This window comes from Chrysochloris asiatica, unplaced genomic scaffold (assembly GCF_000296735.1).
Source record: "Chrysochloris asiatica unplaced genomic scaffold, ChrAsi1.0 scaffold00014, whole genome shotgun sequence".
In the NCBI taxonomy this organism is placed as follows: domain Eukaryota; kingdom Metazoa; phylum Chordata; class Mammalia; order Afrosoricida; family Chrysochloridae; genus Chrysochloris; species Chrysochloris asiatica.
Window position 1 is genome coordinate 1,211,868 of NW_006408532.1, and position 24,794 is coordinate 1,236,661.

The 24,794-nt window shown below is 39.6% G+C and overlaps 1 protein-coding gene across 1 annotated transcript in view; it reads right to left on the minus strand.

Moving 5' to 3' along the window:
• Nucleotides 1-24,794, minus strand: part of DENND1A (DENN/MADD domain containing 1A) — a 469,777-nt gene that overhangs the window by 362,518 nt on the left and 82,465 nt on the right. Inside the window, exon 2 of the mRNA XM_006834747.1 lies at nucleotides 1,678-1,747. The gene's annotated coding sequence lies outside the window, so the exon portion shown is untranslated. The remainder of the gene's footprint in view (nucleotides 1-1,677; nucleotides 1,748-24,794) is intronic.

Consider the following 24,794-nt stretch of genomic DNA (forward strand, 5'->3'; position numbering starts at 1 on the left):
TAGAATAGAATCTGGTACATTTTACAGTGGGGTAATCTGTGTTACTCAGTGTTTCCCATCTCATTTAAGCCCAAACCCTTACTTAGTCCATAATAAATACTAATATTCTGAGATATCCAAAGAAGATAAACAGGAGAAAGATGAGGCTGGCTACTCTTGTGAAAATTTATAGCCTCAGAACCCTACTTAGGGATGCTATGAGTTAGAATCATTTTGATGACACTGGATTTGGTTAAGGAAACAAATATGAAACAAAGCTCTTTTACACCCCACCCCCAAACATTAGTCAACTATGGTACCACCCTTTTTATGGATTAATGTTGTTCTTTCTTTTTTTTTTAAAGGCCACAGGGGGAACATCTCTAATGTTTAATAATGATGAATCACTTAAAGATGAACAAAATGTAGGCCACTTGCAAAAAGTTAATGGATGAAGCAAAATATATGAACAAATATTAACTCATTAATAATCAAAGAAATGCCACTGGGACACTGAGATTTTTACTTGTCAAATAAGCAATGAGTTAAGTAAAAGATACTGGTGAAGCTGGTACTCTAGACATTGCTGGTAAAAGGCATCCAGAAGAAAACAGAACAATTCTTTTGGAAAGCAGGTTGGCAAATGTTTTAAAAATCCACTGACCTTAAGTGTCTCACCTGGAATTTGTTTCTTCAGGAAAGAATCCGAAATAAAGAAAAATGCTTTATGCTTAGTGATGTTATGGCTTTATTGCTTTAAGTAATGAAAAGAAACCCTAAATAATTAGAAATTCTAACATTAGAGAAGTATTTCAGCAATCTAGATCCATAATAAAATGTTACTCAGTCATGAAGACTATTTTCAATGCTGGTGTTACTGAGTCGGTTCCCTATATACAACCGAGTGAAACATTGCCCAGTCTTGTTCTAGCCTGACAATTGTTGTTGACATGTTTTCCTCTTTTTCACTGACCCTCCACTTTACCAAGCATGATGTTCTTCTCCAGGGATTGGTACTTCCTGGCAATGTTTTTAATAACCAGGGAGTAATCCCTCTGTTACAATGGTACCTGAAAGATGCAGGCTACAAAAGTTTACTCCAATTGCCCTTTGGGATCCAGAAGGATAATTTAGCATCTTGTTTCTTCCAGAAGCTCAGTTGGGTATAGTTTAACTTTCAAAGTAAATTTCAGAATGTTGCAAAAATGACTATTAGTACAGCATAACAAAGTTTTATTACAATGAGAACTCAGGACAACTGGCTACATCACTGCCAGTGAAGTGATTTACTCCTAAATCCCAGCTCTGTGACATAATATGAGCAATCCAAGAGCGGACCACAGCAAAATTTTAATTTAACACACATCAAGAGCTTTCCGGGCTGCTTGGGAATATTAGAAACAGTGAATATTAACTCTGAGAATGCTAAGGGTCTAGTTATTATTTATTTAACTAAAGGAAAAATGAAGACAGAAAATAGCCCAGAATGCTGACAGTATTTATTTTAGGAAGGAGGGTTAGGGCCAGAGTAGGAGTGACTGCCTTTTACTTCCTTCTATTTTCTAATCTCCCAAATTTATATAATGGGAATGGATTACCTTCTTGGTAAACTTTCTGGTGACATATAAAGCATGTTTGACTTTTACAATCATAAATAAAATTAACATTTACTTGTGAAAATGAATAAAAGGCAAATACCTGTCCTTTTGTTGTATAATCTGCCAAGATGTTGAGTAGCTTATAAAAGACTTCAAACCAAGGAAGATAGCTGGGGGAAGAAGAGGGAACACACAAAATATTAGTATGCAGGTCTAAAAACATAACCAGGAGCTAATTCAAGACTGGCACATGTCAGGTTTTCTCTATATCCTGAAGAGTCTTCATGTCATAGACAGTGCTGGAAACACAGACTGATGAAATGCTAATTATTGCTGGGGTTTAAAAAAATTTGCCTGGGAGAGGATTGAATGTCCATTATAAATTATTCCCATGCCTCAGAGCTAGAATAGATTCATAGAGAAGAAATTCAAAATAGACTCTGTCATCAAAAACTATCTCTGAATAGCCCCCTAGGACTCTCTATCACACCTACCCTAGCCAGGAAAGTTTCTATTCAAATTTCTCACAACTGGACACACAACAGCCACATACACAGCACTTAACACTGCTGGTATATGTAGGGTGTCCATGATGGCCCCAGGAGTCTGAAACCATTCTTGTGGTTGTATCAGACTCCTACCTATAATGCATGCCCTCTATACTTCCTGCAGGATGAACTCTCTTTGTCCCCACTGCCCTCTGTCAGGTCCTGCTCATCAGGCCCTTTAACGCTGGCAACAGTCTGGCTAATGATCTTATCCTCTGTTTGACTCTTAGAATGGTCTTTCTCAAATGCAAATCTAAGTTACACTCTGAATTAAATACCTGCAGTGATGCCCTATCTCTACAGGATCAAGTCCACACTGAGAATAGCATTCAAGGCTCTTCATGGTCAGGTCCCCTTGATCACCATATCTGTACTAGCTGCCCTTTCTACTCCCACCTCTGAGCCCGGCTCTCATCGTAGCCACTCTGCAAATGTCCAAGCCTCCACGGGCCTTTCTGGCCCTGCAGAAACTCGCGGCTCTTTTTCTTCCTCTGACCTTCCGGGTCTAGTCAAGCTGATATCTACTCATCTTCCTTACAGTTCCCCCACACTTTCCCATTTCCAGCTCATATGCCTTCAATCCCCCTCTTCCGGGTAGCCCTGGTCACGTGCATAATTCTGTTACAACATTCCACACACGAAGTAGCACTCAATGGCATATCTGTTTTCCCAACAGAATGTGCACAGGCTGAGAGGAAGGGTCACACAAATCTTTCTTCGCTTCATCTTCCCTGGAACCAAACACAAAGCCTGGCACACCATCAGTGCTCGGTGTTCACTGAGCAAATAAAATAAAACGAAAACGAACAGCAGAGGTACATTAGTACTATAGAACTGTTGCAGAAATCTATCCCCCTACCAATAAGTCTGTGGCTTACTTGAAATGACTTTGCTCTGTATAAGAAACTTTCCCAGAAGTACATCATGAGAAGAATGCTATCATGCCCAGTGTTTGCCATCCTAATCACGCCTGCCTTACTGAGCTAATGAACGGTGTCCATTACTGATAGAGTTGGACATGATTTCGAGCTCTGATGGTGTATGGGTACATCCTGCCACAAAGAGGGAAATCAGCACCCTGTACAGATTACCAGCTGTACCGCTGAGGGTAATAAATGAAGTGAGAGGCAATAGAGAGGACAGATAAAGTGCACGGTACTCTATCATTAATGTCTGTCTGAAGCCAGCATATGCTACTGTAAAATTTAAGTAGCTTATCAAAATACACTGATAAGCAACTTAACTTTTCACTTCTATGACAGCATTATCACTTATGTTAATATGTTTCCATCAGCTCTGGCAGCTGCATATTGACTATTACAGAGCAAATGACTGCTGCCACTTTAGCCGGTATTTACTTTGGCAGAGCAATGTAAACATTCAAGAGGGATTAGGGAAAAGATAAGTTTCTCCCTTCCTATTCTGTTAAACAAACCTCAGCCCAGTTAAAAGCCATTATAGTAGGAACAAGAAACCCCCCTTAGAAGGAAACTTTGGCACAGATTAGAGGACATTTAGTCAACAAATTCGACCAAGGATTACATTTTTATCCCCTGCAAGACAAATAACCACTGGTTAAATTAAGCAACTGAAAGTCAGGAGGGAAGGAAATAAGCAGAAAGAGAAAGCTCCTCATTGCAAAAAAGGAGCCTTAAGTAAATAAGAGCAAAGCTGAACTCATTTTAGGAACGCTTGATGAAGTAAATTGGGGCAGCCTGGATTCTCTGATCATTTAAAAAGCAGTTTGGGCTTGGACAACTAAATTCAACTGACCAACAAATCTTGGGTCCAGAGCTTCAAGCCTCAGCATTGTCACCTGATGTGGTCAATGCTGCCTGACCCACAGCAAGCAGCGAAGCATTCTCATACTCAGACTCACTGCATCAACTCTTTTTGGCTATACTAAGCAGAACCATAGGCCATAGGAGGGTTTGTAGTTACCCTGGAAATTAGCCATTTCTTTCTCTCTTTGGCTTGACCGGACACAACTGTTCCCCACATGTTGTCTCCTGTGCACTGACAGATGAATGTCTAGTGATGGCAGCGTTAAGGTTTTTGAAACCAAAATCCAGCTGTCTTCTTCTTCAAAGCGTCCCTGTTTTTCCCTGTTGGGAGGCCAGGGTTCACAGCTGAACTTTATCCAGTGGCGTTTCCTGTACTACTTCATTAGTGCAGGCACAACAGCTTCGAGCTGCTTGCTAGGCTGTAGGTGAGGATAGGGAGACCCTCCACTCCATTTTGTGCTTGTCTGTCATCACTGAGTAAACAATACTTCTCAATCCAAAGACAGGAAACAAACACAGCATTCCGCTGCTCCTCATGGACACCTAAAGGAGTTCAAAACATCCTGGTCCTGTTCCCATTGGTACCTTTGTGCAATCACTTGACCCCTTGCTGCTGAGGTTCACTGTGCTGGGCTCTGTCCAAGGCTGGGGCCAACATGACAAATGACAAATGACCCTGGTACTCAGGGAGGCCATGGTCCTAGTCAGGAAAAGACACACATTTACGGCTAAGAGTAAGTCTGGGTAGGAGAAGCTGGGAATCTTTCCCAACTGTCCCACTGAGCTCAGATTGATTCATTTATAAAAATATAATGGAGGATTACCATGACCAAATCAGCAGGGACTTTGGTAGTCAAAATAGGAAAAGGTTGTTTCCCAAGTATTAGCCTGGAGCGGAGCTTCTCTCACCAAACTGTGACTCAGGTAACTTTGTCTCGGTGTCGTCTCTCATTCCTATGCCTGACAGTCATATTGAGGGGTCTCTGTTTAGTGTGGATCATGGCAAAGTTTGAAATGGAAGAAGACAGCAGGCAGCACCAGTACAATTCTTACCCATGAGGCCTCACTGCCACAGGACCCTCGTACCTTATGCAAGGTCAGGCAGATGGTAAAACAGCCTAGGGTCAAAATCACCCTTACAAAGCCCTCCAGTTGTCCCAAAGCAAACATAGTTTGTATGCACACAAAATAGTTGACCTGAGTTTAGTAGGCACGGTGAAATGAAAAATGGATATATTTAAATCTGTCAGCTGGGTGAGCTGCTCATTCTCAAGATGAACTCAAGAACTGAATCCAGCTACAGGACAGAGGATTCACTTTTCTAACCTCATTCCACACTGAATGGACGGTCAGTGTTTTGTATGTGTGCATATACACATGTATGGATGGCTGGTCTGGTGTAAATTAAGTGTATGTCTGGTGAGATCTCACATCAGTGTCATGAGTATTATAACAGAAAAGCTCTACAAATTTTTAAATGCTCTTCCACTTTTCTTTCTCAGTAACTCAATTTAGAGTCTTTTAGTTAAGTTCAAAGAAGAGCTACTACTCCTGCCTGGGATGGTGAGTTGAAGTCTAAGAAAAGAGAGATGGAATAGGATCTTTCCATTTATACTGGCAATTTCTACTGCCTGGGGATCTCTTGAAATTCCATCTTGAAAACTACTAGAGCAATATTCCTTCTTTTCTCATCTCCTCTCAGCAGATTTTCCTAAGAATCATTGGCTGACAAAGTATCCCTTGATTAAGGCATGCTGTATTTAAAACTTGAGTATTAAAAATAACAAATAAACCCAAATGCAAACCTATTTTTAAAAGTAGAACACCATGGCATATACTGAGGAGAATGCAGGCTTAAGTAAAATAACACTTGGTTGAATCTCAGCTCTGCTACTTACTAGCTGTGAAATCTTGAAAAAGTTATTTCATCTCTCAAAGGCTCAGTCTCCTCTGTAACCGATGTACATACAAACACTAACCCTGTGCTAATAGTCCTAGTGTGGTGCTGTAGGGTAAGCACTGGACTGCCAACCACAAGACTGGTGGTTCAAACAAACCAGACTCTCCTTGGAAACTCTATATAGGGTTGCTATGAGTTGGAATCAACTCAGACAGCACTTAGCAACAACAACCCTATGCCAAGTGGTGCAAACAATTAATCAAAGGGCTGGTGGCTTGAGTATAGCCAAAGGTGTCTCTACAAATAAGTAAATAAAAGGTCTGATAAGCTACTTCCAAAAAATCAGTGATTGAGAACCCTACGAAGCACGGAGCACAGTTTTTACTCTGACACACATGGGTCGCCCTGAGTCAGAGTAGATTTGATGGCAACTGTTTTTTTTTAAGTCTGTGCCTGGAACACTCTTCCTGCCTGACTATTTCCTAAACCTATGTCGGTCTCAGATTTGGGAAGCTCTCTTTGACTCCTGATATCTGGGTAAGAGGCTCCTCCAACACTCTGTATTGAGTTCCTCAGTCCCTGTGGCCACTGATCGGGCAGGAAAACAGAGCTGTTGTAAGAGGAAAATAATCACCTATGACGTGACTGCTTACAACAATTAGTCTCCATCCAGCCCTTCTGGTTTGAGCTAACTTCTATCCCTGCTCTTCTGTCAGTGTATTGGTTGGTCAAACATCTACAATTCAAAGCAAATTGATCACAAAGTAGAACTACAAGTGGAGTAAAGGCTGCAGAATTTCACGAAGCTCATACAAGAGATGTCTGCTCAGAGTTGAGGCGAAGTCACCAACAAATGAAGATTTGGCAGTATCAGACAAGTGAAGAGGAGAAAAATCAAGAACAACAAGGATGTCAACCCAATAGTGACTTTAAATGTATTTCTGAAGTTAAAAGCTAAATTTTATTACAATAAGTTTATTTTCAAATGTTTAGTTTCCTTTTGCTTCTAAGTAGAATTCTCAAGTTTTCCCTATTTTAACTATGCAATGTGGTTTCTCATTTAAATGTTGTTGTTAAGTACCATCAAGTCAACTCATAGAGACTCTGTATAGGGTTTCTGAGGAGCAGCTGGTGGGTTTGAACTGCTGACATTGTGGTTTATAGTCCAGTGCTGATACTATAGTGCCACAACAGATGCATTTAATTCTCAGAATATGAAAACATCTTGGGCTAATTATATAGTAAGACTTACCAGAGTTTGTAATATAAGCTTGTCTTCTCCATTAGTGCCAACTCCATGAGCGCAAGGACTATGATTGTGTAGTGATTGTTTAACCACTAGTGGGTACCTGGTACATGTGAGTCACTTAAGAAATCAAGAGTTTCCCTTGACAGATGCAACTCATCCTCATAGTATCTATGATGGCATTATCTCAGAGCTATAGAGTAACAGTCAGCAAAGTCTTGTGGGAGGACAGGGTTCCAAATTTAGCAGGCAGCACAATGGCTAAGAAAATGACTGATGACAAAAAGTGGTCTCTACCAATGAACTGCTGGAGTCTAAGACAAGCAATTAGAACACGATGCACCCACAAACTCAAGATTTCTTCCACTTATCCACCCCCCTAGGATAACTAAACTTTACCATCTACATCTTGTTCCTACTTAAGAGCTATGGGAAAATGTCACAAAACCAGGCTCATTATTTTAATATGTTGTTGTTAATTGTTGTTAATATGCAGTCAAGTCAATTCTGACCCACAGCGACCCTGTATAGGATTTCCTAGGAGCGGCTGATGAGCTTGAACCACCAACCTTGTGGCTCAAACTGACTTTGCAGTCCAGAGCATTAACCCACAACACCACACCAGGACTCCTTTTTTGTTATAGCATTTAAAATTGTTTATAGCATATTTTAATATAGCATCCTAATTTTTCATATACGACAGACTTTAAAATTACTCAAGAATACTTTTATCAGTAATTCAAGCCCCATGCCCCGCCGCCCCAGACTCAGCTACAAACTTTTTTCTACTCCCAACCCAAACTGTTCATTTATTCTTCAGAAGACATCTCTTCTCCCCATACTTACTAGAGAGAAAGGGCCCTCTAACATAGCTTTCTTCTCTTCCACTCCTCCATATCTCATCCATTCCCCTTTCCCTCCTAACTGGGGAAGATAGGAAAGATCCTTGATCCCAACTACACTGTGTTCTACAAGATATATCTTCACTCCTATTATACTCAGCCAACAAGCATTCCCATCTTTAAACACACACACACACACACACCCCACCCATGTGGTACTATCTCCTAAGTTGTTACTTTCTATTCCCTTTCCTGTATTTTGAATTTCTCCAAAGAAAGCTCAGTTCTTCACTCTTTCTACACATTCTCCCTTAATAATCAAATCCAATTTCATAGTTTCAGTTTTTACAAATGACCCCCAAATCTACCACCCTGAACCAGATCTCTCCCCTAAGACCTAGCCCTGCATTTCCAACCCCTACCTGGAGGTGGATGGCTAAGTGTCTAACTCAAATATTTTATTTCTTACATACCTCAAAATATCCAAAAATTACTAAATCAGAATGCCTACTCCTCACCACTTCTCTTTGCTGTTCATGGCTCTACCATCCTTTCTGGCCTTTAGACTCAAATTCTCACCTGGTCTTTGACTTTTCCCTCTAATCAACTGTCAAGCCATATCAATTTTCCTCTATAATCTCTGCCATCTGTCTCCCCTTTCTTTTCATCTCCCCACCTCTTCCACTGCCTATCACTTAGATGACATCAGAAGCTTCTTATGTCACCTTTCCATGCAGTCTTCACATTGGTGTCAGATTAACTGTATAATGTGCAGTGCTCATATGCAGTACCCTTCATCTCAAATGGCTCCCTCATACTTCTTAACCTGACATTCAAGGCCTTTCATCTGGTCCCAATCTTGCTCGCCAGTCTTACTTTTTGCACATTCACCTCTCACCATTATCACAACTATTTGCACTGTCTTCCTTCAGTCCTTTTTCATGCAGGAAGTTCCTCTACCTTCAGTGTTGTTCTACCTCCTTTGAATAACTACAGCCTATCTTCCAAGTGCTTCCTCAAGAGCCACTTCCTCCTCCATGAATCCTCCTTCCCTTCTTTGAGTTGTCATGGCAATTTTTCTATGAATCTTATTTCTTTTCTTAAAGGTCTGACTCATCTCTTGGATCCTCTACAAGATCCTCTTCATGTCTGAGAGGAAGAAAGACACCACAGGATCTACCTGGGAAAGTGATCCCGAGTCTCCCACATGAGGGTAACCTTTCCCACCTATCATGACTGAAGTAAACCCACTGCCACCAAGTTGACTGTGACTCCCAGCAACCAGAGGATTTTCCAAGACTGTAAATCTTTATGGGAGTAAACAAACCACCAACTTTCCAGTTGGTGAGCAGTCTAATGCTTAACCCACAGTGCTACCTGGGTCCTTTGGTTTCTACATGGTGTGAACAAAAAGACAATTTCATGGCCTAAGCAACTGAGAAATAAAGGATCTTTAGCATACCAGAAAGGGGTTCTGGTGGCATGGTGGCTAAGCATTGGGCTGTTAATAAAGTCTGCGGTTTGAGCCCACCAGCTGCTCTGCAGGAGAAAATGTGATAGTCTGGGTCCATTAAGGTTTATAGCCTTGAAAACCCTCTGAGGCACTTCTGTGTCCTATGGGGTCTATATAAGTCAGAATCAACTCAACAACAATGGGTTTGGTGTTTGAACATACCAGAAGTCCAATGTTACCTATATTCCAAAGGTCATTAGTAATTTAGCTAGATTTCATTGCTCCAAACACTGAATGTAGATTAAATGTACCATGAGCAAGAATGAATTCCCTGGTAAGAGGAAATGGTTATTTTTGTCAGCCAGCCAGGAGAGACTTACAAAGGGCCACCTGCATACTAAGTATGCCAAATGTTGGGGATACAAAGGTGTATAAGCAAATAGCTCCCACAGACCTCACCAGTCAGAGAGCCCACAACACACACTTCTTCCAAATTACCTAGTCAAATTACCTCTGGATTTCCTGCTTTATGAAAGAAAGCTCCCTCAACATTAAAGTATCAGGATAGGTAGAACTAAACAACAAAAAAAGAAAAACCATAAAAAATAAGGACAAAAATTGAAGCACACCAAGCGCAAATTTCTCCTTCAAGATAAAGTTGCCTGCAGCCTGGTCTATGGTTTTCAAACCACAACCTCAGAGCTGAGATATACATAGTCCTCTCATGGGGAAAGCACACCACCTGGTTCCTGGCTAACTACATAAAGCACCAATGAACACTTCTCTGGAAATCAAAATTGAGTTTACAATAGAAACATCACACATTTCCAGATAATTCATTTTTTAAATGTTGCAATCAATCACCCATGCATCCACAGACTCCAATACAATTATTGAGATCAAATAAGAATTATTACATGGAAAACTGATCTGCTCAGTAGACCTTCATCCCATTCATAATAAAAAGTTTAAAACAATTTTTCAGTATGATATTTGTGTAGAATATGAATGGACTACCAGAAGAACATACCACTCATCTGTCAGCTTGTTATACTGTGGTGGCTTGCTCTATGCTGGAAGCTATGGCACTGGTATTTTAAAGATCAGCAGGGTGTACCTATTGTGGCCAGGTTTCAGCTGAGCTTCCAAACTAAGACTAGGAAGAAGAAGGGGAATACTTCTGAATGTTTAGCCACAGATAAGCTTATGAATAGCAGTGGAACACTGCCAGATAGCACCAGAATAAAGACTATTGAAACATGATGAAGATCACCAGAATATCATCAGATATAGTTCTGAAAGATGAGGACATAGAAGGAGGGATTATCATTGCTGATGTCAGATAGATCTTGGCTGAAAGCAAAAAAAAAAAAAAATCAGAAAGATGTTTACCTGTGCTTTATTGACTATGCAAAGACTTTCACTTGTGTGGTTCATGCAAAGCTATGGACAACACTGTGGAAAATGAGTATTCCAGGAACTCGTAATTGTGAACCTGTATACAGACCAAGAGGCATTCATTTGAACAGAATTAGGGGATACTGAATGGCTTAAAACTAGGAAAGGTGTGCACCAGGACTGTTTTCTTTTACCATACTTATTTAATCTGTATGCTGAGCAAATAATCTGAGAAGTTGGATTATATGAAGAAGATTGTGGAATCAGGATTGGAGGAAGACTCATTAACAATTGGAGATATGCAAATAATACAACTTTTCTTGCTGAAAGCAAAGAGGACTTAAAATACTTACTAGTGAAGATCAAAGACTACAGCCTTCAGTGTGGATTGCACCTCAATGTAAAGAAAACAAAAGTCCTCACCATTGGACCAATAATAAACAGCATCCATATAAATGGAGAAAAGATTGAAGTTGTCAAAGACTTTATTTTGCCTGGATCCACTATCAACACTCATGGAGGCAACAGTTAAGAAATCAGATCATGTACTGCATTAGGCAAATCTGTTGCATAAGACTATCTTTAGTGTTCAAGAGCAAAGATGTCAGTTTGAAGATTAAGGAGTCCCTGACCCAAGTTACGATATTCTCAATAGTTATATATATATATATGTGAAAGTTGGACAGTGAATAAGAAAGACTATGCAAGAACTGATGCATTTGAGTTATTGTGATGGAGAAGAACATTAAAAGAACCATGGACTTCTAGAAGAACAAGAAATCTGTGTTGGAAGAAGTACAGCTGGAATGCTTCTTAGAAGCTAGGGTAGTGAGAATTTGTCTCTCATATTTCCAACATATTATCAGGAGGGACCAGTCCCTGAAGAAGTAAAGTGGAGGGTCAGCGAAAAAGAGGAAGACACCCCCCCCCCAAAAAAAAAAAAAATGGACTGGCACAGTGGCAACAACAACTGTGAGGATCGTGTAGGACCAGGCAGCGTGTCCTGTTGTGCCTAAGTCACCACAAGCTGGAAGCGACTAACATCAACCAGAAGAACAAATCTTAGCAGTACAGCCAGAATACTCCTTAGAAGTGAGGATGGCAAGACTTCATCTTACATATATCGGACATGTCATCAGGAAGGACTAGTCCCTGGAAAAAGATACATGCTTGGTAAAGTGGTGAGAGAGTCAGTGAAAAAGAGAAAGACCTTCAGTGAGATGGACTGACACAGTGGCTGCAACAATGGGCTCCAACATAGGACAACTAACTGTGAGGATGGTGCAGGACTGGGCAGTGTTTTGTTCTGTTGCTCAAGGGGTGGTTATGAGTTGTAACCAACTCGACAATTGTAACAACAACAGTATGTACCTGGCTCTCAGCTAGATAGAGGGGAGGTCCCAGGCCCCAGCATTCAGGGAGCTAACAGTCTAATGAGAGCAGTCAACACAGAGGCAGATGTCACTGGACCCATGCTATGGTAGAGAAAACAGAGGTCTCAGAGGAAGTGACACTCCACTGAACAACTTCACACCAAATGCCAAGTAAAGGAGACCCACTTGGTATAAGCATCATCTCTGTCACTTACTAGTTGTGGACTGAGCAATATTTCCCCCATACCCACACCACCACCTAATCTGTGAAATGGAGCAACAATGTGGTAAGAATGACACCAATGAGGGGGCTTCAAAAATTTGTGGAAAAATATCGTTACCTTTCAAGTCCATGTTTCCATAAACTTCTTGAAGCCCCCTTGTAACTGAAATGCATCTAATACTATGGCTGGAACAGAGAATACATTCAGTTTTTTCCCTGATGAAACATACCCTTTTTGCTAATAAACTAACAGTCAAGGAAACTAAATAATAAGGAGGGAGGTGATGTCCTTTAGGAGATCAGGACTAGTCTTGCTCAATCTGAGCATTCTGCTTTGCTCACAGCTGCTAATCTCAAATTGTAAATTGATTATGATATTCAGTTAAGTTCAAGGATCTCTGATTTATGCCCATAATTACCATCTCATTGTGATACCTATTATATCTATGCAGGAAAAAAAAAAATTACAAGTACCGAATGAGCAAAAATATTAATTTGCATCAAGGAAAAAAAAGGACCAAAAATTCCCATAAAACATCTGTGTTTATATAAATCTACCCAAACATGCACTTGGATTTGATTTTGGAAACAAGGCTCTTTTCTCTCTGGATGGGTATTCAATAATTGCTGCTTTTAGAGAGCGGATTTTCCGTCTGCTTTTCTGTGACAGTGTTGCTGAGATTGAGGGAGATTGCTCAGGAGGAAAGCATAGAGGCACTTTTCTGTTATCACCGGTGAAGTGTTGGTAACATAAGATCTTTGGAGTAATGACACCTGCACTGACAATTCAGTGTAATTCTCAGATATTTTCCATTGAGCCCAGAGAGGGTGAGCACATCGGCCTTTCATCATTTTCCTAAGAGAGTTTGCGATGTTGCCGCTCCTGCATTCACAAACCTGCAAGTTTCCCCCCCCCCATCCAGAGCATCTTATTTTATGGCTTAAATTACTACTGTAATATAATGTAATAGGCTAGTGAGCTTCTAACCAAGGACCACCTTACTGAAGCTTTCATAGCCTAAGAGAGGACTAGACTATCGCTACTGTAAGAAGATACAGCAGAGAAGAAACAGCTTCACAAGTCCTGTCATGTTTTCAAACAACAAAATTATAATCCTATTGAAATGCCATCCAATATTATTATCATTTTAGAGGTAGGAAACTAACAAGGGAGAGGGAAAAGGATTTATTAAGTGATAGATGCTTTGAAATATTAGTTTCACAACAAAGCTATAAAATGAATTATTGTCCCATTTTAAAAGTGACAAAACAGAGTCTCAGAAAAGCAAAGTGACCTCCCTAGGATGATACTTCTAATAAAAGCAGAGTTTGGACATAAAACTAATCTAGTAAGCCTTCTAAGTCCTACTCACACCATGATCAAGCATAATGATGAGTTAGTTCTGAGATCGGGATTTTAAATTCTTTCTTTATAGTTCTCACTGATAAAATGAAATCCTGCCTTCCAAAGCCCCTCAGCTCTGTTCTGAGCAATCCAACTTTGGCTGCCTCCCAACAATTCAGCGTGTTTTCTTACTTTGCCAACTCCAGGGACACTAGTCATGTGTCAGCTCTTTATTGCTTCAGAAATTAGTGTACATGTTATATGCAGAAACACAAATATAAATAGCTTGGTTTCAGATGTTTTAATCAAACGTGGCAGAAAAATATATTTTACATTTTCAGTGCTTTGTGTCAAGACCCAATGCTTTTACTACACTAAATGTATATTCTTAAGAGCTTATCTACTAAAAACATGACCTGAGTCATAGGTTCTTAAACAAACTGTGTTGCCTTTTTAAATTTAAAGTACAAAGCTTTAAATGTATGCTTATGGTGACAATTAAGTGAATGCTAGATTAGACAAGGCATAAGTTTTCCCCAAGTAGCACTCATTTAAGTTTTCTTCCACCCTAGATCTCTGCTTGAATATCATTCAATCGCAAATCTCTCTATAAAAGTGTCTGGCTGTCTCTTAAACCCATTTACGCTCTATGCTTCAATGCCTTTACTTGGCAACTTTTTCCATATGCTTAACTTCTTCCAGGGAAAGAGTTCTGTCTCAATTCACAGAACAGCACACCAATCAACACAAGCAGGCAAGCAGGTAAAGAAAAAGAGGAGAGACAGGCATACAGAAAGAAAGTAGGATATGAATGTAGTTGGTCCAATAAAAGCAATGTTTGAGAAAGCAAAGAGGTTTAGGCCAAATGAAAACTAACCCAGCACCTACTACACTCAAGCAATCAGAGGGCCCTGAACTTGAATTTATAACCCACTCTGAACCAGATGCAACTTGAGACATACAACTGGTAGCACTACTGGGGATTTATGACTTATGACTTGTTCATATTTAATTTGTAACCAAACACTTCCCCTTCCTCTTAGCTACCTTAGAACTCTTGATTAACTCTTGTTTTCACAGGTCAGAGGTTAAATAAAGGAAGGGAAGCATTCTGGGGTGAGATTGCCCAGAGCACCACATCCAAGAGTGACCCTGTGCAAGGAACATTAAAATAAGTGATAAGGCTAGAGACTGTTCAAGACAGCTGATGTTCAAAGCCTCCTTCGGGAAAGAAGTCGGACCTTACAACTAGAGGGTTGGCAACAAACATAGACAGGAAACTGTTCAGCTCTCAAGTTATCATTAGTGACAAAGCCCCTCACTCACCAAGAGATTTTTTCCAAAATATTTTTGGAGAGAATATTAGAAGTTTTGAAGAAACGCTAAAGCAGGAATTTTGCAAGCCAAGCAGCCCTTCTTGTTTTATTCAGTCACCAGTATCTGTCTTGTCCACCAGATTCTTCTACTTCCAAGAAAGCCTCCCCTGCTATTTAATTTTGTAGCAGGCCTGAGTCTGGCTGAGAGAAGCAAATTTATTTATACAAAATTAATCACACAGGGGCACAGAATCCTTCTACACAGGTATAATCTATCCAAAATCAGCTACAAGATCCACCTACTTCAAAGTACCTTTACTGCTGTGATATTTATGATGTATTAAACAAATGAAAGAAGTAATAGTAGAAGCCATACTTATTCAAGAATTAATAAGTGTCAGACACTTCACATGCAATTGCTTCTTTAATCCCCATAGTAACTCTAGTAAAGTTTCATTATATCCTGCAGTCTACGGATGGTGCGAACAGTTACCACTGCTGCTAACTGAAAGCTTGGAGATTTGAGTTCACTCAGAAGCACCTCCAAAGAAAGGCCTGGTGATCTACTTCCAAAAAGTCTGCCATGGAAAACTCTAGGGGTGCCGTGCAACTCTTGACACTAATGGAGAGCGACTTGATGGCAACTGGGCTGTGTGTATATTTCCATCCCCAAATGACAGATGAGGAAACGGAGCCATAGAAAGTCTAAGTAATTTGTTGAGTCACACAGCCACAAAGCCAATCAAACTCAAATCCAGGTCTGTGTAACTGTGTTGTTGTTGTTAAGTGCCGTCGAGTCGGTTCCGACCCATAGCGACCCTGTACAGGGTTTCCGAGGGTGTAAATCTTTACGGGAGTAGAAAGCCTCATCTTTCTCCCGCGGAGCGGCTGGTAGTTTCGAACTGCTGACCTTAAGGTTCGCAGCCCGATTCGTAACCACTATGTGTAACTTTACTGGGGGGGGAAAAAAAATCTCTCATAGAACAGTGTCTGTAAGTGAATGTTAGAAAGCACACCTTACAGCCATCTGATCAGGTGTTTTCAGATTATTGTCAAATGGGACAATTATTAAGCTTATTTTTAAAATAGACCAACATCATCTTCCTCTTCTCCAGCCCTTCCTCCTCTGCCCCCCACCCCTTTCTTTCTTCAATGCCTAATATAAGCCAGACACTGGGTAGAACTGAGTAAGGCATAGCTCCCACTCCAGTGGGTCCCTGGCTTAGATTTGTGTGTAAAGCCATCACGAGATCATAAATGATCTGATATAGACAACAAGAATAAAACTTAGAAAATGTAAAAAATAATGGTTGGGCCACCCTGACAGAAGGCAAGATGCACATTCCCTCTGCACCTCAACCACAAAATACAGTCAAAGCATAACACAGGAAATTCCCTGAACCGAACCCTTCAACGGAATAGAGAGACCCAAACCTGAGCAATCTGGAGCTAGGGACCTACCACAGTGAGATCAAATTTGGAACATAAACTGTTACTCTCAGTTGTATTATGATAAAAATTATTCCCCTCACCCAATCGCTCTTATTTTTGAAAGAATCTTTGTACCTGTAGGTTATTACTTTATTATAAACTAAGAGAAGCAGTCTATAAATGATAAAAGAGCCTAAAATTGTTATCATTAAACTCCCTCAAAAGATGTCTTTTCATTTTAAAACAAGGACCTGAAAAACTATAGACTTTAGAAAAAAGAGGTTCAATCAGTAAACTTTCTGGTAGAAATAGGTCTACCTGATGTAGATTCTTTTTTTTTTTTAAGTTTTTATTGTGAATTGAGCGATAGTTTACATGGGAGAAAATCAGTTTTACACTCGTCCTATCATATGTCATTTCATTGCAGTGATTACAATCCTCTCTATGTATCATCAATCATCATTTAACAGTATTTACTTCTATTCCCTCTGGTGGTTTTTTTGTTTGTTTGTTTGTTTTTGGATGTACACCAAAACACCCAGGAATATGCAATCATTCAAGCACCCAAAGGGCATACTCTGCAAACCTGCCCCCTGGTCACCAGCACACAGCCCCTCTCCCTCCATGAGTCTAGAGTCCCCAGCAAAAAACATCTCTCAATGTCATCATCTCTGCTTCCATCTCTGGTGTCACTGCTTCTCTGATTAGGGTCCCACACTCCACTCTTCTCCCTTGATGGTCCCAGGATCCTCTGCTCTCCTGGATTACAAGATCAACCATCCCCTCTTTTGGCTTTAAAACGTCTACCTTTACAGTTGCAACAATCACAATCAGTCATGATAATTCCTCACTACTGATTCATTAGGGTCTTATCCCCATCTCCTTTAACCAGTCCCATCTAGACAGGTTGAAAACCACTCAGTGGAGATCTACATTCCCCCCACATCCTCTGAAACTAAATTTCCTCTTGAAATCTTGTAAGCCAGTCACTTCATGCCCATATAGCACCCCCATTTTAGGTAGTCAATGTCTAAGTTGCTCATTCCTGTCAACCCTGTGTACCAAGGGGGTAGGAATTATCCTTGCTGTGAAGATTCCTACCCTCTTGGATTGTATTTTAAGCTACTACATCCATTAAGTATGGGTCAAGTTAATCAAATTGTAGCGGATTAAACACTTCTTTTAGCACACACACAATCCCTGCCCCCCCTTTCTTTCTTCCTCTAGTTGAGTTCTGATCATCCAGCCACTGAAGCTAAGTCAAATGGTTACTATCTGCAAGTATGGGTGTTCTTGTGTCCCTGTGTTCACTTCATATCAGCCGGACACTTCACTCTCCACTCTAGCCCTCTGTGGCTATGTCCTTGTCCATGGGCTCAGGAGTCCCCAGGTCTCACCATACTCCAGGTTGACAGGAATCTACTGAATATGGTTGGACTCAGCCCACACCTGATGTAGATTTTTAAACCCCAAATAGTATGAAAGTGAGCAGGAGCGTTGCTTTTTAATGAGTAAGTACTAAAAGCAGAAAATTAAAATGAAGGTCAGAAGATATATGCATGAATAATTTTTATCTATTTCATCAGCATTACATATTGTGACAACTTTTTTTGTAATATATTTAAAATGGTATAATACAAAATGCAACCACACACACATATCCCCTAAACATGTACTAAGAGAATGATTAAATAAATTATGGCAAATCCAGGCAATGGAAAATTATGTTTTAAAATAATTCTTAATGATATGGGGAAATGCCTAAGAGTTAATATCGAATGAAAGAAAATCAGTATACATAATCATGTTTAATTATCTATATTCATAGAAAGACTAGGAGAAAAGATTTTAAAATAAATAGTACTAGTTCTTTCCAGGTTATAAGATTGTGGATAATCTTCATTTTCTTCTACATTATTTTCTGTGTTAAGTTTGTGGATAATCTTCATTTTTTTCTACATTATTTTCTGCACTTTTTTTTTTTTTGGTCTCATGTTTTGAGCATGTGTTGTTAAATGCAATCAAATCGGTTCTGACTTATAGCAACCCTGTATAGGGTTTCCAAGGAGCAGCTAGTCAGTTTGAAATGCCAGCCTTGCGGTTTAAACCAGCCTTGTGGTCCAGAGCTTATCATATAGTGCCACACCAGGACTCCACTGAACATGCAGTACCTTAAGTTTAGTGGGGGTTGATGGAGGTGAGGTGATTGCTTTATCTTTTCAGTATTCTGTGTTATTTATAATAGCAAATACTTGGAAGCAACCAAAATGTACAACAAAAGAGTGATAAATTATAAAATATAAAATGACTGTTGCTGCTGTTAAGTGCTGTTGAGTTGCTTCTGCCTCATAGTAACCCTGTGTAGGGTTTCTAAGGAGCAGCTGGTAAGTTTGAACCACTGACTTGCGGTTCAAACTGATCTTGTGTTCCAGTGCTTTATCCCACAATGCCTCATATAAGATACTAAATATCCCTTAAAATCAAACTTTAGAAAAAAGTGTAGAAAAATATGCATAGCATTTCAGAGATAAAAGCAGGCTCTATAGCTGTCAAGGACTTCATTCTTCTTGGATCAACTATCAACACTCATGGAAGCAGCAGTCAAGAAATCAAACGACATTGCATTAGGCAAATCTGCTGCACAAGACCTTTTCAAAGTGTTGAAGAGCAAAGATGTCAGCTTGAGGACTAAGGTGCGCCTGACCCAAGCTATGGTATTTTCAGTAACCTCATATGCATGTGAAAGTTGGACAGTGAATAAGGAAGACCGTTGAGGAACTGATGCTTTTGAGTTATGGTGTTGGAAGAGAATATTAAAAGTTCCATGGGCTGCCAAAAAAACCAATAGATCTGTTTTGGAAGAAGTGCAGCAGGAGTGCTCCTTGGAGGCCAAAATGGCCAAACTTCATCTCTCATAATTTGGACATTATCAGGAGGGATCATTAGCTGGAAAATGATATCATGTTTGGTAAGGTGGAAGGTCAGAGAAAAAGAGGAAGACCCCCAACGAGATGGACTGGCCTTGTGGCAGCATCGATGGACTGAAGCGTGCCAACAGTAGTAAGGTTGGCCCAGGATTGGGCAGTGTTTTGTTCTGCTGTGCATAAGGTCGCTATGAGTTGGTACCATCTTGATGGCACCTAACAAAAACAACAAAGTCTCCAAACTTTCTACAATAAACATGAAGAATTATTTCTATTCACTATCAAATAAAAATATTTCCCCTATTTAAAAAAAAAACAAAAAAACAAAAAAAACGCCACACATTCGATTCATCTCTGGCTACCCACTTCAGCTCACCTTGCTAGAGGGTTGGTCAAGAAAAGCAAAATCTAAAGTCCACCTTCTTCCTTGTTTTTTTTTTTTTTAAGTGTGCTGAATAACTGTGATGACCCAGTCCCCAAATAAGCTATTTGGATGAAATGGACATTTGCATTCTTTAAAAAACTGGTCATAGTAGAGTCTCCGGCTCTGTCTGCTGTACCATGCTCATCACAGAGCTTAGTTCCAGAACAGGGAAGGTTGCCTAATATGACTGTCAATGACTTTCCTTAATTTGGGAGCAGTCAGACTCAGTAAACCCTGGTGGGCCTCAGAAAGAGAAGCACATTCACTTATTCAAGGCCATCATTACAGAGGGAGAAGAACAGAGTCAGAATCTATTTTTTTCATTACACTATCAAGCTAGATCAGATGTGTAAAGGGTTAATTGCAATGTAATATAATGAAGCTATGAGAATACTAAGGAAAAACATCTCAGTTAGACTGGGGTATCAGGAAAATGGTACAATAAAAAATGTTAGATGAAAGAAAAGTGGAATTCTATCTGGAATAACCATTAGGTTGGCGGTTCAAAGCCACCAGCTACTCCTTGGTAACCCTATACAGGGTTGCTTTGCGTCTGAACAGACTGAACAGCACTTCGCAACAACAAAATACTCATAAAAAGACTAGAAGAAAATATTTTAAAATGAATAGTACATGTAGGCACAGAGACAAAGAATGACAAATGGCTTGGGTGGCTGGATTCTAGGGGTAAAGGGTGGGGCAGGACGTTGTCTGCGAGATTGTTTTTATTGGGTGGTGGTGGGGATACCTGAGTGGAAGGATCCTAGTGTGGCACTGTAGGATAAGCACTAGGCTGCTAATCACAAAGCTGGCAGTTCAAACTCACCAACCGCTCCTTGGAAACCCTATACAGAGTCCCTATGAGTCAGAACCAACTCAACAGCCAGAGTGGGAAGAGGGTATCTCAACAGTAGTTGTTGTTGTTGTTAAGTGCCGTCGAGTCAATTGTGACCCATAGCAACCCTGTGTAAGCTTCCAAGGAGCAGCTGGTGAGCTTGAACCACAGACCTTGCAGTTCAAACAATTTTGCAATCTGACGCCTTACCGCAGAGCGCCAACACCAGGACTCCACAACAGTAGAAGATAGTAAGACTAGAAGTCCAAAAGACCAGCTTGTGTGGGGTTTTATGGGCTAGACTGGGGAGTTTAGTTCTTTTCCTAAAAGCAATGAAGGGTTTTAATCAGAGAAGAGTTTTGATTTGATTTCTGTTTTCAAAAGATCACTTTAACAAAAGAATGTGGGATAAGTTGAAGGCGGAAGTCTAGAAGTAGATAAAAATTTTATGCGCTGGCCCGCAAGTTTGCTGGTTCAAGTTCACCAGCCGCTCCTCAGAAACCTATACAGGGTCACTATGAGTCAGAACCAACTAGATGATACTTAACAACAACAAAGCTGGCTTAATACTTCAAGGAAGAAGAAAGTTCTCAAAGCAAGGCCTCTGTCAGTGTTCTTTTCATTGATGAATGCAGACAAAAGACGGTTTGGCTCTAAAAGAGGTACAAAATGCGCTTCTGTTAGGTTGAAGGTTGACCTGATGAGTAAGATTCCTTCAGAAGCAAACTAAGTCATGTTGTATGGTAGGAAAGTGTAACATGCATTTAGAATTCAGGACTAAAAACAAAGTGCCTATCACAGTTCATGAAATATACCAGGAACTCAAAATGATTGTTAGGCAGGAGATATGTATTTCAGGAGAAAGAGGGATCCTGAGTCATATTTTGGCTTATTTTAAATGCCATTAAAATGCTGAGTACCACCAGAATGTGTGTGTGTATTGCTAATGTTTCTTTTTTTAAACTTTTTTATTGTAAACTGAGAGGAGGCTTACAGAGCACATCATCAGTTCTACATTCAACAAATCATATACTTCATTACAAAGTTGCAATTCCTTCCATGTACCAATAGTTAACAGAATTTATCTCTATTCGCTTTAACTCTTGCATTCCTCCCTATGTTTTCCAATGCCTTCATCTTTTGCACCATCCTCCCTCTTGTTATATATTGCCTACCAATATATATAGGAGCTCTGATAGCGTAGTGGTTACGAATTGGGCTGCGAACCACAAGGTCAGCGGTTCGAAACTACCAGCTGCTCCGCGGGAGAAAGATCAGGCTTTCTGCTCCCGTAAAGATTTACACCCTCGGAAACCCTGTACAGGGTCGCTATGGGTCGGAACCGACTCGACGGCACTTAACAACTATATATATATATATATGTATATATATTCGTAACCACTACGCTACCAGATATATAGATAGATAGATAGATAGATATAGATACAGATATAGATATATAGATATATATATGTATATATAAACACACACATATATATACACCAAAGTTAACAAGTGTCTGTGTCACCCAAGTTAACTTATGTATATTCTTTATAAATTGTTTTTACCACTACTTCTATCACATAAGAATGAGCTGGGACCGTATGAAATTTTTCATTAATATTTATCTGCTTGACACAAACAAGATGAAGATTTCATTTCAAATTTCAAAGACAGAATGAGAGAAAATTAAAAATAAAATGGAGATCATATATATGTTACATATTTATGTAAAATCACATAAAAATCACAGTATTTTTTCCAATCATTCTTCAGTCAACTCTTTTCATCGTTAACACTCAATTCTCTGTACTTTTCCGTCTAAAGGAATACTGAATACAGAATATATATATTTTTGTTAACTAATTAGATAAAATACAACCCTAGGAGATTTAGTATGCTATAGTGATATAAAAGATAGTAACAGTAACCAAGACTGTAAAAGCTATCATTAAATAAACATATGGATGTTAATATTTTTTACCTTTCACAGGTGTTTAAACCGGCTCTAAAACAGAGCAGCTTTAGTTAAAGACCACTTTGGCAGGCTAAGTCATTCATAGGATGAGAATGAAATTGTCTATTCTCTAAACTAAGCCAAGCATAGGACCAAGCAGTTCAAGGGCATCATTTCTACTCATCAGCTTTATGTGCTGGGGACTTTTAGCTATAACTTATAGATAAAAAAAACAACAAAAACCATGAAGATTCAAAGACATGTAATGACTTGCTCAAAATCACTAAAGTTAGGAGAGTGGCAGAGTCTGGATTTGAAGTTAAGTCTCTCTAGTTTGAAAGCTCATGAACCTCTCCTCTCTCTTTTTTTTTTTTTTTAAATAAAAATCATCTTTCAATTATAATTTGCAAACAATAAAGCCAACCATTCTAAGTGCACATGTAGATCAATTATGACAACCGTACACACCTGTGTAACCACTACATAATTAAGATACAGAACATTTTCAGGGCCCCAAAAAGTTCCCAAAGATAATCTCCCTCCTCCATGCCCATCCAAGCTGTTCTCTCTCATCCATCACCGGGTGTCTATTAATGTATCATAGCTCTTATCACACTATATTGAGATCATCTGTTTACCACCTGTTCTTCACACAATCTACCTTTTTTAATTCATGTTTTCTTAAAAAGTAAAATGTATTCCTTTTTGGAATTTGAAATTTGGAAAATTTATTCTATAAGATTTGACAAGTGCACACAATCAAGATACAAAACAGTGCTATTACCCCTCTGCCCAAAATGTCCTCAAGTCACTTTGTATTTACTCACCTTTCCTCAACTCCTGCCCATGGCAACCACTTATCTACAAAGGGGATTCAAAAAAATTCATGGGAAATTTCCATGATCTTTTAATTTCATTTTTCCACAAACGTTTTGACGCCTCCCTCCCAAAGTGTTTCCTGTTCCGATGATTTTTGTCTTTTTCAGAGTGCCCCACAAATGGAATAATACAGTCTACAACCTTTACAATCTGACCTCCATTGTGGTCTTTTGAACAACACTGCTGGCCAATGAAGGATGTTTTTTCATTGTGACATATTGTCAGGGGCATCACCATGCACTACAACTCCTTATTGCAAGCTGCCACATCAACCCAAATGAAGGGTATTATGGGAGTATCTTCAGTCTGCTCAATGTATTAAAACAGTATGGTGGTAGTGATGTGCCGTGGAGTCGGTTCCAACTCTTAGCGACCCTGTACAGGGTTTCCAAGGCTGTAAATCTTTATGGAAGCAGAAAGCCTCATCTTTCTCCCACAGAAGAGCTGGTAGTTTCGAACTGCTGACCTTGCGGTTCACAGCCTGAATCATAACCACTACGCTACCAGAGCTCCTTATTAAAACAGTATACCATTCACAAACTTCATTTGTTATATCAGTATTAAAAAATTACTTGTGACACATCTCACGTGTGATCGACACATACAGTCTGTCCACAGTAACACTGAAAATCTATGCATTAAATGATGCTTTCTTCTAGCTAAGAATCCATGCCCAACCCAGATTTCTAAGCAGAATACTATGGGTTATACCAAAAGTTTGTTTCAGGACCAGAAGAGGCAGAATCCAAACTCTTTGCATCCTGTTCCAACCATGTTGGGCAAAAGATGTGGGAGAGCAGCCTGGTGATCTAAACTGTTTAATGCTCTTATTTTATAGAAGAGGAAATAGGAGTTCAGAGAATGGAAAGGACTTGTCTATGGCCGCACATTTGTAGAGCAAAATAAACTCAAAAATCATTTCTCAGCCTCCACTAAATGGTCTAGCGATCCTCCAATAGAAGGTTCTGCTCTATAGTCTATGAAGTACAAAAGATCATGGCTTCTTTTAACTGAGAGAATATATAGTAGGATGATTGCTGTCTTCAATCTAAAAAGTTCCTGCCTCATATGTCATGAAACATCACAACTGCAATTGAACCACACATGGAATTTCCACAATCCCTTACTAACCAGGATTTGGAATGATAAATCTGTTTAGCTCTAGAGTTGATGGACTTTTTTTTGTTTTTTGAAGAGTTGATGGACTTTTGCCATTCTGTATATTTTGATATCTACTTTAACATCTCTTTGCCTATGACTGACTGGAATATCTAAAATGGGGCTACAGCGTACCCAGTGAACGAGGCTTCTTGCGGAGCCTTTGCAATACATAAAACTA